This window comes from Mustela lutreola, chromosome 9 (assembly GCF_030435805.1).
Source record: "Mustela lutreola isolate mMusLut2 chromosome 9, mMusLut2.pri, whole genome shotgun sequence".
Taxonomy (NCBI): domain Eukaryota; kingdom Metazoa; phylum Chordata; class Mammalia; order Carnivora; family Mustelidae; genus Mustela; species Mustela lutreola.
The window spans coordinates 85,053,848-85,071,088 of record NC_081298.1 but is presented as its reverse complement, the minus strand read 5'-3'; the positions used below and the strand labels follow the sequence as shown (position 1 = coordinate 85,071,088).

Genomic DNA, 17,241 nt, shown 5'->3' with positions numbered 1-17,241 from the left:
GGACTGGCAGACCCGGTAGAACCTTGAGAAGGTGCACTCCTTCCTCTCCCACCTAACCTTCCCCTTTCTGAAATCTTTGACCAAAACCCCCAAACCATAACCCCAATCTCACATTTTTGACTGAACCCTGAACATATCAGATTAATAGTGCCAAAATAAATATACCGTCTTCTTCCTTGGATAATGTTACTGGATAATGATTGTGGCCCCACTAATACACACATGCTGATGAAATTAGCATCATTTTAATGCCGCCTTCTATTTACAAGATGTAATAATAAACTTATAACTCACTGTGTTGCCTGTGTATATATTCTCTGTATTTAAGATACTTGGAATATTTTAGAGAGTCTCACAGATTGGGGAAAAACTCTGACAATAGACTGATTTTTAATTGAAATATATATATTTTAAAGAGTTTATTTATTTGAGAGAGAGAGAACACGCATGCACACACAAGCAGGGTGGGGGGCGGTGAGCAGAGGGAGAGGGAGAAGCAGACTCCCCATGGAGCAGGGAGTCTATTACATGGTCGGGCTTGATCCCAGGACCCCAGGATCATGACCTGAGCCTGAAGGCAAACACCTAACGCACTGAGCCACCCAGGCATCCTTTTTGAAATATTTAGGATTTGACCAATTAAAGATGTAGTGAATATTTCATTGATTAAGTGAATTTGACTTAATGTATAGGTTTGATTTTTATGTTGCACAGATGCCTAAGAGAATCTGATCTAGTAGATTTACACTAACATTATAACATTTGTTGAGCACTTAGTACCCTCCCAACACTGTCTTAAGTGCTTTGCATGCACTAACTCAGGTAAGGCTCACAGCAACTCTGGGAGTTGTGTACTATTGCTACCCCCACTTTCAGGTGATAAAGCAGAGGCACAGTTACATGACTTAACCAAGGTCACACAGCCAGTTAGTAGCAGAGCAGTCTGGCTGGCAGCTGGCTCTTCTAACCGGTGTCCTTTCAGTGTTCATGGAATATTCATAGGAATACTCTGTCAGTGCTCTGGACTAGGCAGAAAATGGGTCATGTTGATTTAGAGTGTAAATCTGCCTTGTTAGGGGCATGAAATACCTGAGACAAACAGATATAGCAGTGTGTGATTTTGACATATTTTAAGGGAATTTAATAAACTAAGTTTATAAACTGCAAATGTGTAAGACAGTTTGATTTATTGGATTTGGATGCTTTTGTTACTTTAATATGTAATGCTTAAGAAAATTCTATCACATTTATAATAGTATTTATTTGGAAAGTTTACTATGTCAAATTAGTTCACTGAGTATTAAGCAAAGAACAAGTTAAAGTGTTTCATTTTTAACATAAAACTGATAGATTTATAAATGAATTTGAGATTTGTGTTTACATACTTAATACCAGCTAGGCTTAAAATTTATAACACGAATAAATTTAAATATCAAATAAAAAACAAGAAGCTTTTTGGGTTCTTTCCCATGCACAAGAAGTCCCTCTGACATTTAAATCTTCAGTGACAGTTCGTAAAGTTATAGACCTATTTTATAGAGGGGAAAACTGAAATAAAGAGGAGTAACTTCCCAAGTGGGAAGCAGTGGATCCTGCATTCTGGCCCAGCCAATACCAGACCACCAAAGCACATTCAGACATTTTCCTGTATTGCCTCAATGTTTAGAGAGTCTATTTTTATAGAAAACAAATTCCAAATACATAACCTGGAGAAATATATACCCATGTAACAACGCTGGTTTTGTCTGGACTATAATTCTAAAGGGCTCTTATTTTAATTTCTGTATTACTTAAGTTTTGAGTAAAAGGAGTTCTCTTCCCTCTCACCCCATTTTTCAACTAATCTTTTTGCTGCCAATTTAAAATTAATAGAATTCTGTGCCTCTTTATATTTTATATTCTTTTATATTTATATTTTATATTTTATATTCTTTTGTGTTGTCAGTCAGCATTTTGTGATCATTTATTAATGTCTATCTCCTGAGCTTTTTTTTTTAAAGATTTCTGCTTATGTTTCTTTGTTTCAAATACCCCCTCAATGGACATCATTCCTGAGTCAAATCTTTCCTTATACACTCATCCCCATAAACTTGTAGAATTAGTTACTCCTTCGATTAGGCTACTTTTGTACTTAGTATATGCTTTTATTAAACATGTAACATTGAATTAGTTGTTTTTTTATTAATAGGCCCATCTTCCCTATTAGTGTCTGTGATATATATTTCTTTTCCCTGGATCTAGCACAGAATTTGGTCGGTTAAACCAAACTTTATTTATTTATTTATTTATAGGTGCAAAAAAGGTGGTTTTATTAAAGCATGAAGACAAGATCCATGGGCAGAAAGAGCTGCTAAACCAAACATATTTTGCAGTTACAGAAACTGAAGAATGCTTCAGATAAGTAAGCTGAGGTATTTTTTGTTTTGGTTTGGTTTATATTTTTTTCTTATTCTCTAGGAAGATTCTTTTACTTTATTAGTCTCTGAATGGTACATATTATATTTTCAAAGGGGTTATTTTAGAGTCTGTTCAGAGCCAGTGATCAAAGACAATGTGGTTGTGGTTTATGAGGTATGGGAAGAGATGCTGTGTTAGTGGGTTTCCAATGGCTACTGAGTGGAACATCCTTAAAGAATTGATAAAGCCACTCACTGTCCTTTTAGCAGTTGTCAGCACCATAACAGGTATGGAGAAAGGGAAAACCAACAGAAAGCTGCTACCAACCTGGGTGTGGCTCAGTCCAGAATTGTGCATTGTTTTGAGTGCTTGTCTTTAGGAATATCAAGTGTCGGGGTGCTTTAATCTTGCTCTTACAATTTTTCAGTTAAAGTATGCTTTGCAAAGACAGTTATATACCACCACCTCCCACCCTTTAAAGGCTCATTAGTCTCCTTTGGTCCTTTAACTCTGGTCCAGCATTGGGGTAGATGACACAATCAAGACTTAAGTTAAACGCGGAGGAATTCAGTTAAGAAGCTGTTCCAAAGCCAGAAAAATTGAATTCTCTGAAAATACCCATCATTTGCAAGGAGAGTGGAGCCATGTCACATTTTAACAACTTGGGAGGGAGGGAAAATCTTGTTTTTGCTTTCCTTGAGGTGCTCCCTGTCCAGCTGCTTTCAAGCTAACCTAGCCACCACATCTGGTATATATGTCTAAGTGTCCAGTTATCTACTTAAAAGAAGAAAAGTTAACCCCTTAACTCGAACAATATTTTTAGGTAATTGGGGGCCAGGAATACTTCAGTTACTTATCATGACCCCAGTACATTTGCATTTTATCCCATAGTTTCAGCGGTGGGAATCTGGGCGTAGAAGGGTGTTTTGTATCCCCTCGCTTGCCGCAGTTAGGAGGCCGGTTTGGGAGCGGAGACCGTGACACCAGGGCTGGCCCCCGCCACCTTCTCCAGTCCCAAGTCTGCAGCCCCATCGGGAAAGTGAGAATGAAAACAGAAGCTACTCCGATTGCCTCGTCTCAGGCTGAGACCCGCATTGGTCACTTAGGCTCTGTGAGAGGATGGGAAGCTCGGCGAGCGCCTTCTCCTCTGGGTAGAGGTGTGGGTGTGTGTGGAGGGGGAGGTTCTCCTATCTGCCTGCGCAGACCCGTGCAGCTTGACCAACCATTTTGGGGAGGGATGACGACCCCCACCGTCCCCGCCTCGCTGATTCCCCACCCGGTGACTATCCCCTCCAGCGACGTTCCGCCCGCCCTCTGCTTCCGCCCTTGAGGCCACGCCTCCTTGGGGCCCAAGCCAGCCGGGGGCGGGCGGAGCTTCGATGGGGGCACTTCCTTTTCTTCCTCCTCCCCTGTTCCCTCTCCACCTCGGTGCTGCGGGGAGTTGCGGGGTCCGAAGGCCTGGCAGAGACTGGGACCGGAGAACCCAGGGTATCTTCTCATTAGGACCGCGTCTGGGCCTGATCATCCGGAGACGGAGGGTTGAGTCGCTTTCTCCCGGGCGCATCTCTGCATTGAGAACCTGGGGGTTGGAGGGGAGGATCTTGAAAACTCGTTTGGGCACTTCTTCCTCCTGATGCACCAACCCCACCCAAGTGGAAGTTTACAAGAGGGGGAATAGGGAAATAGATTGTTGAAAGGAGTGTGCCCCTGGATTGCGAAGTGCCTAGCCGAAGGACAATCAGGGAGCAAGGACGTAACAGTACTAACGTTTTTTTGAATTGAGTTCAGTTAAAAAATACAAATGGCTGGAATCACCATCAAAGTTAAAAAAAAAAAAAAAGTATTGCTAATTTCAAACTGCCTTCTAATTAATTACAGCTAACAGGATGCCTGTTAATTACAGTTCACACCAGTCCAAATACTTGCAGACCAAGTTCAGATAGGATTATTTAGAGAAATGCAGGTAGGAAACAGGAAAATGGGGTATTGATGTTTTCAGAGTTCCTTTCAGGTATCTTAAAGATGGGGGGGGGGGGGACTTCCAACAAATATATATCCCAGGCATATACAAGAACAGCATAAAGCCACTGTCATCTGTGTTTCTCCATGTCTGACAGCAGTTTGTATTCACAAGTTGCTCACTGAAGTAAGCCCCTGTGATCAAAATGCAGCTAGGTGATTGAGCACATACAGTTGTTTGACTATGTTCTCAGATGCTGAATAACATTGCCTAACACACTTGTAGGGAGTTTAAAGGAAAAAAAAAAACACCTGGTTCAAGTGCTTAGAATTGTACTTGAACAATTATAGAAGCTATCGTTTAGCTTCTGTGAATTTTTGCCTAAAGAAATATGTAGTTGTGAGACTTACTTTATAACTACCTATTCATTCTGAAACTTTGTCCTTTTAGAAATTATTCGGCAGTGATTGGTGGTAGAGTGAAAGGTGCACGCAACCATATATGCCTGTCAGTGCTATCAAGGATACCGTGAAAATTCTGAGGGTTGTGGGCAAATGAGATACAAGATCATGCTGTTTCTCCAGTGTTGCTTCTGCCTCTGACATAAGGAATAAATGAATATGGGAGTCTCAGACAGTTCAGGAGCTGCAGGCTTCATGCAGACATGGCCAAGTCTAAGAACTGTACCATAGACAACCAGTCACAAAAATGGCACAGAAACAGCATTTTAAAAAACCCTGGTCACAAAGATCAGAATCTCTTAAGAGGATAGACACTGAGTTCCTGAGGAGCATGTGCTTTGCCAGGAAGCATAACAAGAAGAGCCTGAAGAAGGTGCAGGACAACTCCACCAAAGCCGTGAGAGGATGTGCTGAGGCTGTGAAGGCCCTAGTGAAGCCCAAAGAGATCAGACCCAGCATACTAAATGGCTGTAGGTATAAGCTCAGTCAACTTGCCTACATTGCTCACCCCAAGCTTAGGAAATGTGTGGGTGCTGTGTTGCCAAGGGTCTCAAACTTTGGCCTCAACTAGCCAAAGGCCAAGACTCTAACCAAGGCCCAGGCTATGCCTGTGGCTCAGGTTCCCAAAGGTGCTCCCGATCCCCCATAAAGGCTCTAGTGTAGACGCTTGTGTCTGCCAATGTGAGGATACGAGTTCTGGTGTTACACCCACCCCCTCCCTGGGCTTCTGCTTGCATAGGGCTAGTGTCCTGTGCTATTTGTACAAAGAAACATGAGACAGGATCTGTAAAAAAGAAAAATAATAAAAGAAATGAATATGGTGAATAGTCAGAAGTGAGGAAGAAATGATGAGTTCATAGATCTCTATTTGAAAGACCCCAGGTAGAACTTTCAGAAATATGAAGTTCATTTTTTATCTCACTGACTCCCTGGTGGTCTAGTGGCTAGGATTCGGCGCTTTTGTTTTTTATTTCATCTAGTAATAAAAGGTGAATTGAAAATAGGCTATATTCTGGACACTAACTGTTCATTATTTCACTGTACCTTTACCGTTCTGTGAGATCATCATCCTCATTTTACAGGGAAGCAAATCAAGGCTTTGAGAAGTTAAGGTAGCTTACCCAAGGTCACACGGCTAGGAAGTGACCAGTTTAGGATTGAACTCAGGTCACCCATTTCTCTAAATCAGAAACCATGCAGAGGGACTCCTGGGTGGCTCAGTCAGTTGAGTGTCTGCCTAATGCTCAGCTCAACATCCCAGGGTCCTGGGATGGAGCCCCATGTCAGTCTCCCTGCTTAGCCCAGTTGGCTTCTCCCTCTCCCTCTTGTGCTCTTACTCTCTCTCTCAAATAAGTAAATAAATAATGAGGGTGTATCATTTATATAAGTGCATCACAATGTATGGTTTAAATGGATACATTTTATGTAAATTGTACCCCAGTAATGTTAATTTTTTAAAAAATCATGCACGGGGCACCTGGGTGACTCAGTCAGTTAAGCATCTGCTTTTCCCTTAGGTCATGACCTCCAGGTCCTGGGATGGAGCCCCACGTTGGGCTCCCTGCTCAGTGGGAGTCTGCTTCTCCTTCTCCTTCTGCTTCTCCCCACTTCATGCCCCCCCGCCCCATGCTCACCCTCAAATAATAAATAAAATCTTTAAAAAAAATCATGCAGGATGAATATGATGTTTATATGAGAAAGAAACATTTTGGGGGCACTTGGCTATCTCAGTTGGTTAGGCATCTGATGATTTCAGCTCAGGTCATGATTGAGGGTCATTGGATCAGGACCTGCATTGGGCTCCGTGCTCAGCAGAGTCTGCTTGTCCCTCTCCCTCTGTTCCCTCCCCTGCACTTGCTCGCTTGCTCTCTCTCAAATAAATAAATAAAATCTTTTTTAAAAAACCAACATTATGATGTTTCAGAGATGGAGGTGAGATATACATAACTAACATGCACACTGAAAGATGGGTGACACCACAGTTAAGGATTGTTCATTTAGTTGATCTTCCCAACTTAAGATACAGATGTACAGAAATAACCGGGATACTACCGTGGCTAAGGGGCATGCAAGTCTGTTGGGGAAATCAATCAAGCAAACTTTCCAACAAAACCGGGAAAGACATCTGAAGTTTGTGATATTAAATCTGTATAACAAAAGTATGTTCCTTGTAAAGGACATTAAAAAGATACATTTGGGTCAGCTGGGCAGCACAGTCAGTTAAGCGTCCAACTCTTGGTTTTGGCTCAGTCGTTTTCTTTTTTAGTTTTTTGTTTTGTTTTGTTTTGTTTTAGGATTTAATTTATTTAACAGAGAAAGAGTTAGGGAGAGAACACAAGCATGGGGAGTGGGAGAGGGGGAAGCAGGCTCCCTGCTGATGCAGGGCTCCATCCCAGGACTCTGGGATCATGACCTGAGCTGAAGGCAGTCACTTAACAACTGAGCCACCCAGGTGCCCCCGTTTCTTTTCTTTAAAAATGGGAATAGTACCTATTTGGGTGGCTGTAGGAAGGACTGACTGATATCACATATGGAAAAAGCTTTTTGGAAATTAGTCTATTCAAATGATAGTGTCAGAAGACAGAATATTCCTGAAGAGATATATAACTAACCATACTTTTGTTTCAATAAGATACAAAGTGATTTAAATATTTTTAAAAGACTTTATTTATTTGAGAGAGAGAAAGAGAGAATGAGTGGGGGAGGGGCAAAGGAAGAGGGAGAAACAGACTCCAGGACCCAGAGTTGAAGTCAGATGCTTAACCAACTGAGCCACCCAGGTGCCCCCAAAGTGATTTGAATATTGTATTAGAAATAATGTTTAGGGGTGTTTGGGTGGCTCAGTTAATTAGGCATCCAACTCAATTTGGATTCAGGTTGTGATTTCAGGCCCTGGGATAAAGCCCCAGCTCTGGTTGGAGGGGAGACTGCTTGAGATTCTCTCTCTTTCCCTCTCCCTCTCTATTCCTTTCCCCCACTAAAATAAATAAATAAATCTTTTTTAAAAGGGTGAGTTACTTTGGCTGGTGTTGTGCATTAAAGTCACATTTTCTGTGTATAATAATGTACTATACTAAGCGTTGTGATTATAAGCTGTATAGCAGAATTTACACATTTTTATTTTCAGTTAAAACTTATTTGGCTCTCTAAAAATAAATAGATAAAATTTTTTAAAAAGCTTATTTAAACAGTTGTTGAAACAAGCAAGGCACACAATTGCTTTTGTGTTTAAAGGCTATTTTTGGCTGTTTAAAGAGAATATATTGATTCCTTTTTCATTGTATGACTCTCCATTTTGAAGTTTCACCAATTTCAGAAACATTTTGAATTTAAAGCTTTAATTACAATTTACGAATCAAATATTTTGTGAATTGGGTATTCTGAACAATTATGGTTACTTATGCACATGTAGAAACAGGGCACAAAATAGCTCAGTTCTTTCCAAAAGTAATAAAACTGGCTTTCTGGGGTACCTGGGGGGCTCAGTGGGCCAAACCTCTGCCTTCGACTCAGGTCATGATCCCAGGGTCCTGGGACTGAGCTCCGTATGGGGCTCTCTGCTGAGCGGGGAGCCTGCTTCCTCCTCTCTCTGCCTGCCTCTCTGCCTACTTGTGATCTCTGTCTGTCAAATAAATAAAATCTTTTTAAAAAAATATTTAAAACTGGCTTTCTTAGGATGCTTAAACTGATGGTGGCTGTCCCCACCCAATAGAGGTATATGTATTGCTCAGTTTAACAGCAGCAGTAATGACAAACTCCACAAGGCCTCAGGGTAGGAGATATGACCAATGAGATGTCATGGTTAGGAATTCTGCACAACTTTAACTTTTCCAAGAGAATATTCTCTTCAGTGGCTATTGTGAAGATAGTGACATATCTTGAGTGAAAAAGAAAACGATAGTGAGAGAAAGCGTAAGTCTTAGGGCAATTTGATTTAGATGCATATTTACCACCCTTTGTGAAATGCAGAGGAAACTGACCCAGTGCTGCCATCAGGAGAGTACTTAGCAAATTTGAGCATAACAGGAGAAAATAACCATTCTTGTTAATTAGATATAACCAGGATTGATGGTTGGGAAACAACATGGAGCCTGAGATGAGACCTCTTTGTGGAGCACTTAGCCTTCCTGATGGTCGATACTCTCTTTACTATTTTACTTCTCTAACATTTGTTTAATATTAGTGCAATTTAATTGGCAATGAAAGCTGCTGCATCTTCTCAGACATGCATAAGCCTATAATTGATAAACTACTAAAAATGTTTCTACTCCAACTAATTCCTAGTATGGTTTTCTTAATTTATTCATAGAACTTATAATGATTCATTCCAGAAATGTACCATTTTCTAGAACCATTCTGAACAAGAGGCAGCAACTTTAATAAGGGGATGTGTTATCCATTATAAACGACCATTTCCCCCGTCCAGCAACGTATCACCTTGAATTCCTATGTCTGTATGATAAAAATTGAAATACAATTTCAAAACTATAGTTCTAGGGCACCTGGGTGGCTCAGTTGTTAAGTGTCTGCTTTTGGCTCAGGTCATGATCCCAGGGTCCTGGGATAGAGTTCCCCATTGGGTTCCCTGCTCAGCGGGAAGCCTGCTTCTCCCTCTCCCACTCCCCCTTCTTGGGTTCCCTCTCTCGCTGTCTCTCTCTCTCTCTCTCTCTCTCTGTGTCAAATAAATAAAATAAAATAAAATAAAACTATACATCGAATTCTTTTATTTTTTTTAAGATTTTTTTTTTTTTTTTAATTTATTAGAGAGGGAGAGAGAGCACAGGAGAGGGAGAGGGAGAAGCAGATTCTTGCTGAACATAAGACTCCATCCCAGGAGCTTGGGATCATGACCTAGTTGAAGGCAGATGCTTAATCAACTGAGCCACCAAGGCACCCCTATACTTCGAATTCTTTTTTTTTTTTTTTAAGATTTTTTATTTATTTATTTGACAGACAGAGTTCACAAGTAGTCAGAGAGGCAGGCAGAGAGAGAGGAAGAAGCGGGCTCCCGGCTGAGCAGAGAGCCCGATGCGGGGCTTGATTCCCAGAACCCTGGGATTGGGACCTGAGCCGAAGGCAGAGGCTTTAACCCACTGAGCCACCCAGGCGCCCTATACTTCGAATTCTTAAGATACTTTTTGGCAAGGTATTTTAAGAATCTTTAAAAGCTCATGACCTTTGATTCAATAACTACCCTCCTAGAAATCTACCCAAAGAAGATAAAAATTAAAGCAAAGATTAGATATAAAACACATTCACAGAATTTATAAGGTCAAAGATTGGAAAATCTAACCTAAACATAATAAGATCTTTAAATAAATTGACATATCAATTTATGCTTATCTTAAAATATAGTCATTTAAAATTTACAGAAATTTTAAAATGTGTTTCAAGTACATGTGATTTTAGAGTATCATTCAAGTTTGTAAAAATACATGTATATGCATAGAAAAAGGACAAGAAACAACTAGGTAAGAATGTTATCTGTAGTTATTGCTGATTTAGTAAGATTATGGGCCATTTAAATTTTCTTTATCTTTTAATTTTTTCATATTCTTTATAATGAACATGCTTTTTATAGCCAAGAAAATAAATGCTACTTTTTAAAAAATATTTTATTTGTTTATTAGAGAAAGAGAGAGAGAGCGAGTGACCATGCACAGAGGGAAGGGGCAGAGGCAGAGGGAGAGGCAGGCTCCCCGCTGAACAGGGAGCCAGATGTGGGATTTGATCTAAGGATCCTGGGATCATGACCTGAGCCAAATGCTTAGCGGACTGAGCGAACCAGATGCCCCATAAATACTACTTTTTAAAAAGAAAATGATTACAGGGCTTAACAAACACTTTTTGATTCATAACTAATAAAATGAGATATTAGTACTTAGGCATGGTAAATAGCCCAAACAATGACTAGTTTAGAAACAAGCAGTCTCACTCTGCCTTCTCCTTTCTTTCATTCTTATCCTCTTCTAGTTGTTAAAAATGTTTCCTGTAGTGGGGTGCCTGGGTGGCTCCATCAGTTTAGTATTTGACTCTTTATTTCAGCTCAGGTCAAGATCTCATAGTCATAAGATCAGTCCCTGTCTGGCTTGCACTGGGCCTGCTTGGGATTCTCTCCCTCTCCCCCTCTGCATTCCCAAGGCAAGTGTGCAGACAGACACACACACACACACACACACACACTATCTCTCTCTCTCTCAAAAAAAAAAAATAAAAAATAAAAAATTGTTTCTTATGGTTGAAAGCCTGTTATTACCAAAGTAGAATAGTATAACATGAATTAAGTCCAAAAGCTTATACCTACATAAGCCTAAAGTGCTAACTTAAAAAAAGATTAATAACACAAGCCCCCAAACAAAGGTTATGTATCATGACATGTTTCCTTCTTTCTAATACCCTGAGAGTCCTAGGCCCTGTGCTAAATAGTGCAGAATTGCCATAACTGAGGGGTTTTTTTCACCTAAAATATTGATATACACTTAAATTTAAACATGTCCTAGGAAAATGTCTGGAAGGCTACCCCTTGATATCAAGGGGTGATAAGTCTCTGGGTTGGTAGAAATATTAATGTTTTTAGGACATTTTTGTCCGTATTTTCAGACTGCCCTGTAATGTGCAAACATAGCCTTATGTTAAAAAAAAAAAAAAAATGCTATCCAGTGCTGTCAGAATTAGTCTCTTTGAGACCTTGCTAACTCACAATTATGAAGACAAATTGCCAATTACAATATGGAGTTTTGACAGACTAAATAATATCTGCCCAGTACTTGGGAAAAATATAATTCCTTTGAACTCATCTATGAAGCAATTTAGGAAACCCTCTTGGAAAACTCAGTTGTACAACAACTATTTAAAGAGATTAAATTTATATCTTCCATTGGCAGTTATTTCACTGGAGTCATACGTTGAATGATTTAAAACAAGACAGGTACTCCAATAGAAAATTAAACAAACACAAAATCCCACGAGGAAACCAACAAGTTTCCTAAAAGAACAGGATCAAGTTAATAACTGGTGTTTAAATAAAAACCCCTGGGACATTTTTGCACATCAGAGCTTTTAGAGATGGAGCATTATTAGTGGGTTGGTAACAAGGTCCATTTTACAAAGTATATTAGCACAGAGTTTGACATAAAGTAGATATTCAGTATCTTCTTATAAAAATTTGTTTTGATTCAAACCTATGCAATAGAAAATGATTCCTAAGTTTAGTTTACAAATTTAAGTTTGTTACAAATTAAGTTTATACGTTCACTTAAAACATATAGTTTTAAGTTTTCTCCCTAAATTTGAACATCTAGATGAAAAAGTTTCAATCAATTTGAGTATACACCTAACAAAATGAAACAAAGCCATTAAGATTGAGGCAATATTATGCACTGAAAAACACTTTGAACACTGGAATCTACTCCCGACATTGAGCTAACTAGCTTGTAATCTTGGGGTTCATTTTCTACTACTTTAAAGTAAGGTGATTAAACAGGATCATCTGCAAAGATTTCTTCATAGTTAACACTCTATAATTTGAAAACAAACATAGGAAGGTACTAAAAGATGGAGAGAAGGTAGATTCTAAAAGGTGGAGAGAAAGTAGCCACTAGCACAAATTAAAGAACAAAATTAAAGCACAAATTAAACCCCAGGGGCACCTGGATGGCTCAGTGGGTAGAGCATGTGACTCTGGATTTAGAGGTCCTCAGTCTGTGATCCACGTTGGGTGTAGAGATTACTTAACAACAACAACAACAACAAAAAGCCCCAACAAAAGCCTCAGCCAAAGTACCTGAAAAAGGGCAGTCTAGCAAGACAGACTTGTAAGCAACAAGAGCCCTACTCTAGCCAAACAGGACACAAACAAACAAACAAACAAACAATACTATGGCCCCAACCCCACCCATGTCAGTGGAGGCCTAGTGGAGAGCTCAGACTTCTACTTTTGCCAGGCAGTAATAAAATAGTTTAACCCTCCCCCTCACCACGACCACCAGCATAATATCAGAGGAAGCCTAGTGGAGAGTCAGGACTTTCACAACCACTGGCAGTAATGAAGCCAGAGGTCGGTCACTCCCACTCCTGAGTTGTCACTGGAGTCCACATGAGGAATGCTAAGGCCTATTACCCCTCCCTACCAAGGATGTAGCAGTGGAGGCCTAGTAAAGAGCTATAACTCACATCTCCTTCCTTAGGTAAGGAAAAGAAAGCACCTCCCACCTCAGGCGCTAATACAGGCTGAGTAGAGGCTGAAAGTCCAATACCCAAATGAAATTCTACATCCCAACTCATAATAATGCGGTGATCACTCCCCCATCTCTCATCCTTCTCCTGTTAGAGCCCTGTCAGAGGAAGCCAGCTAAAACATAAGGTTTAAATAAGATCCATATGGTTTCCTTTGAAACACAAAGAAGTTTTTAATCTGATGAAGTCAAATTTATCTCTCTTTTTCTCTTTTATTGCTCATGCTTTTGGTGTCATATCTAATAATCCTTTGCCAAATCCCAAATCATGTTTTCCCCTTATGTTTTCTTGTAAGAGTTTCATAGTTTTAACTTATACATGGAGGTCTTTGATCCATTTTGAGCTAATTTTTGTATATGGTATAGGATAAGATTCCATCTTCATACTTTTGCCTGTGGCTATCTAGTTGTCTCATCATTTGTCAGAAAGAACATTCTTCCCCATTGAATAGTCTTGGCACCCTTGTCAAAAATCAGTTGACCATAGATGTATGATTTACTTCTGGACTATCAATTCTATTCTCTTGATCTATATGTCTCTCCTTGTGCCAGTACCACATTGTCTTGATTACTGCTGCTTTGTAGTAAGTTTTGAAATCAGGAAGTATGAGTCTTCCAACTTTCCTCTACTTTTTCAAGATTAATCAGGTTATTCTGGGTCCTTTGCAATTCCATATGAATAGTATTTTATTTATTTATTTTTAAAAGAATTTTATTTATTTATTTATTTATTTATTTGACAGACAGAGAGAGCACAAGCAGGGGGAGTGGCAGGCAGAGGGAGAGGGAGAAGCAGGCCCCTCACTGAGCAGAGAGCATGACATAGGGTTCCATCCCAGGACCATGGGATCATGACCTGAGCCAAAGGCAGACGCTTAACCAACTGAGCCACCTAGCCACCCCTATTTTTCCTCTTGTTAACATTAGATATTGATTAATTGATTAACATTGATTAATTTGTGAATACTGAATCACCCTTCCATCCCAGGAATAAATCCCACCTAATGATGGAAAAGATTTTTTTTTTAATGCATGGTTGACCTTAGTTCTGATTTTTGTTGAAAATTTTTGTATCTGTGTTAATCAGAGATATTGGCCTCTTTTTTTGTAATGTCTTTATCTGATTTGGGCATTAGGGTAATGCTGACCTTATAGAATATATTTGGAAGCTTTGCTTTGTTTTATATTTTTTGGAAGTTTGAGAAGAATAGGTATTAACTTTTCTTTAAATGCTTTGTAGAATTCACCTGCAGAGCCATTGGTTTTTTTTTTTTTTTTTAAAGATTTTATTTATTTATTTGACAGAGAGAGAGCATAAGAGGAGAGAAGATCAAAGGGAGAAGCAGATTCCCTGCAGAGCTGGGAGCCCAGTGTGGGACTTGATCCCGGGACTCTGGGATCATGACCTGTGCTGAAGGCAGTTGCTTAACCAACTCAGCCACCCAGGCAACCAAGCTACTGGTTTTAGACTTCCGTTTGATTGATGGGGGTTTTTTGATTATTGATTCAATTTCATCACTGGTAATCAGTCTGTTCAGATTTTCTATTTCTTCCTGATTTGGTTTTGGGAAATTGTATGTTTCTAAGAATTCAACCAGTTTCTTCTAGGTTGTCCAGTTTGTTGGCATTAATTTTGGCATTGGCATTATAATTTTTCATAATATTCTCTTATAATACATTTAATTTCTGTGGTGTCAGTTGTTATTTCTCCTCCTCTCTCCCCCAACTTTCTTTAACCTCATTTTCTACCAGGCATCCCTATATACTATGTTTCATACAAGCTTTTGTGCTATTTTTTTTACACACCAAGCACATTCATCTTTTAGAGCATTTGTATTTTCTGTTTGCTCTGTCCAGAACACCCTTCCTCCAGATACTTTTAAAGTTTCCTCTTGCTTTCAGGTCTCTGGTAGAAGGTGATGGTTCTGATAGAATGTGATGACTGCCTATCAACATAATCACTCTCTAACTCCTGTCTCTTTCTACATAGCACTTACCAACACCATTACATACCTGTTTGCTTATCATCTGTCTTGTTTTCTAGATCATAAGCTCCATGACAGCAAGGATTTTGTTCACTACTAAATCCCAAGAGCCTAGGTCAGTATTTGGACTTTATTTATTTATTTATTTGACAGAGAGAGAGAGAGAGCATAAGTAGAGTGAGCAGGAGGCAGAGGGAGAAGAAGAAGCAGGATCCCCAGTGAGCAGGGAGCCCCATGTGGGATTCGATCCCAGGACCCTGGGATCGTGACGTGAGCTAAAGGCAGCCACTTAATCAACTGAGCCACCCAGGTGTCCCCTATGTCAGTATTTGGAACATAGAAGATGCTCAATAAATACTTGGTAAATGAATGACTTAATAGGGGAAATGGAATACTAGATTTTCCATGGAAGCTACCAAGCAGAAAGACAGAAGTGAGAAGAACATGATGGAAAAATCACACCAATATGCTTTGAATATGCTCAAAGTGAGTTGACTGCTGCCTGAGTAATTAAGATTGTGTTCCTGCCTTCAAGTTCAGGAGTTGACAAGGTAATAGCCTGATAATATCTATACAGAAGTAAGACAATGTACAGAAGTACAATAATTTTATGAGACAATAGAAGTATCTGTGTTCATATAAATCTTTCTATGGAATTAGAAATGGTGAGTATGAGGAGAAAGCTTATTTTGGGGTTATATAATACGTAAGAAAATTTTGAATGATGGTTATGACTATGGCTTGCCATAAACTTATGGTCACATTTTCTGAGTAGTTTTTATTCCTTACTAAAGAGTGTGAAAACAAGTTTGGCCTGATTTAGCTTCCTAAGACAGCAGTGAACCACCTACTTCATACCAGCATAACCTACTTTTAGATTAATTTCTAGGTAGGTAGATAGTATCAAGGCCTTCTTGTGGGTGATTCTTGGATTTAGAAATTTTTTTTAAAGATTTAATTTTTTTATTTTATTTATTTTTTAAGATTTTACTTATTTATTTGAGATAGAGCAAGAGTGAGAGAGCACAAGAGGGGGAGCAATAGGCAGAGGGAGAAGCAGGCTCCCCACTGAGCAGGGAGCCCAATGCAGGGCTGGATGCCAGGACTATGGGATCATGACCTGCGCCAAAGGCGGACACTTTATCAACTGAGCCCCTCAGGTGCTCCTCAATTTAGAAACTTATGATTGCTTCTGATACCACATTCCAGCTCAGAAACACTGGAATACTTCATATCCTTAATATTCAATGTCCAGTCAAGCAATAAATGTCATAGAACCTGGACCTGGAAGATCCAGAGCCAGGATCTAGCCCAGTGTAGGAGTGTAATTGACCCAGATGATTTATCAGCAGCTCTGTTCCGAAGGTGAAATAATTATATTTATATTTACATCTTATATTTGGTGGAATTCAACAGTGAAGTCATCTAGGCCTGGGCTTTTCTTTGTGAGTAGTTTTTTATTACTAATTTATCTATTGACTTGCTGTAGATCTGTTCAAATTGTCTATTTCTTCTTGAGTTAGTTGTGGTACACTGTGTCTTTCTAGGAATTTGTGTATTTCATCTAAGTTATCTAGTTTTTTGGCATACAATCGTATGCCATGGTATTCCTCTTCATAGTATTCCTCCTTATCACTTATGGCTAAACTGAACTAAATATTCCTCATTCTGGCTCATGGTTTCCTGCCCTTTCATTTTTGCACTTGGAATACCCTCAACTTAATCTCTACCTATTAAAATGTATTGGATATCTACTGGGACCAAAATATTCTTCAAGTTCTCTAGGGAATGCGTGAACAATAGATATGATAAGGTCTTGGCTTTGGAATAGATAGCTGTCAACAATGTTAAGTGCTGCGAGAGAGGTCAAAGAGACCAAGAAATGGCACTTAAATTTAACAATCTTGAAGCCAGTGTCAGCTTTGAAAAGAACAATTCCAGGACAATGTGGAAGCAGATAAGAAGAAAATAATGAGTAAATAGAACAATACATGAGCTCCAAGAAAGTAGGGATTTTTGTTCCTTTTATTTACTTTGTTCCCCGTCATGTAGACCATGCCTAGTATATTGAAAGCTCTCCATAAATATTAGTTAAATAAATGAATTAATTAAGCCATTGGTAAGTGGTGGTTAAAAAAAAAAATAGAGGCAATGGGAGTAATAAAGGAAAGACTAGAATAATGTTGTAATTGAAGAAAGGTGCA

The 17,241-nt window shown here is 39.3% G+C and overlaps 1 long non-coding RNA gene across 1 annotated transcript in view; it reads left to right on the top strand.

Annotated features, from left to right (window-relative positions):
* The window catches only part of LOC131840179 (uncharacterized), a 57,187-nt gene extending 54,401 nt beyond the window's left edge, over positions 1 to 2,786 (top strand). Inside the window, exon 4 of the long non-coding RNA XR_009357242.1 lies at positions 2,292 to 2,786. This is a non-coding gene — a long non-coding RNA (uncharacterized LOC131840179). The remainder of the gene's footprint in view (positions 1 to 2,291) is intronic.
* The last annotated feature ends 14,455 nt before the right edge of the window (positions 2,787 to 17,241 follow it).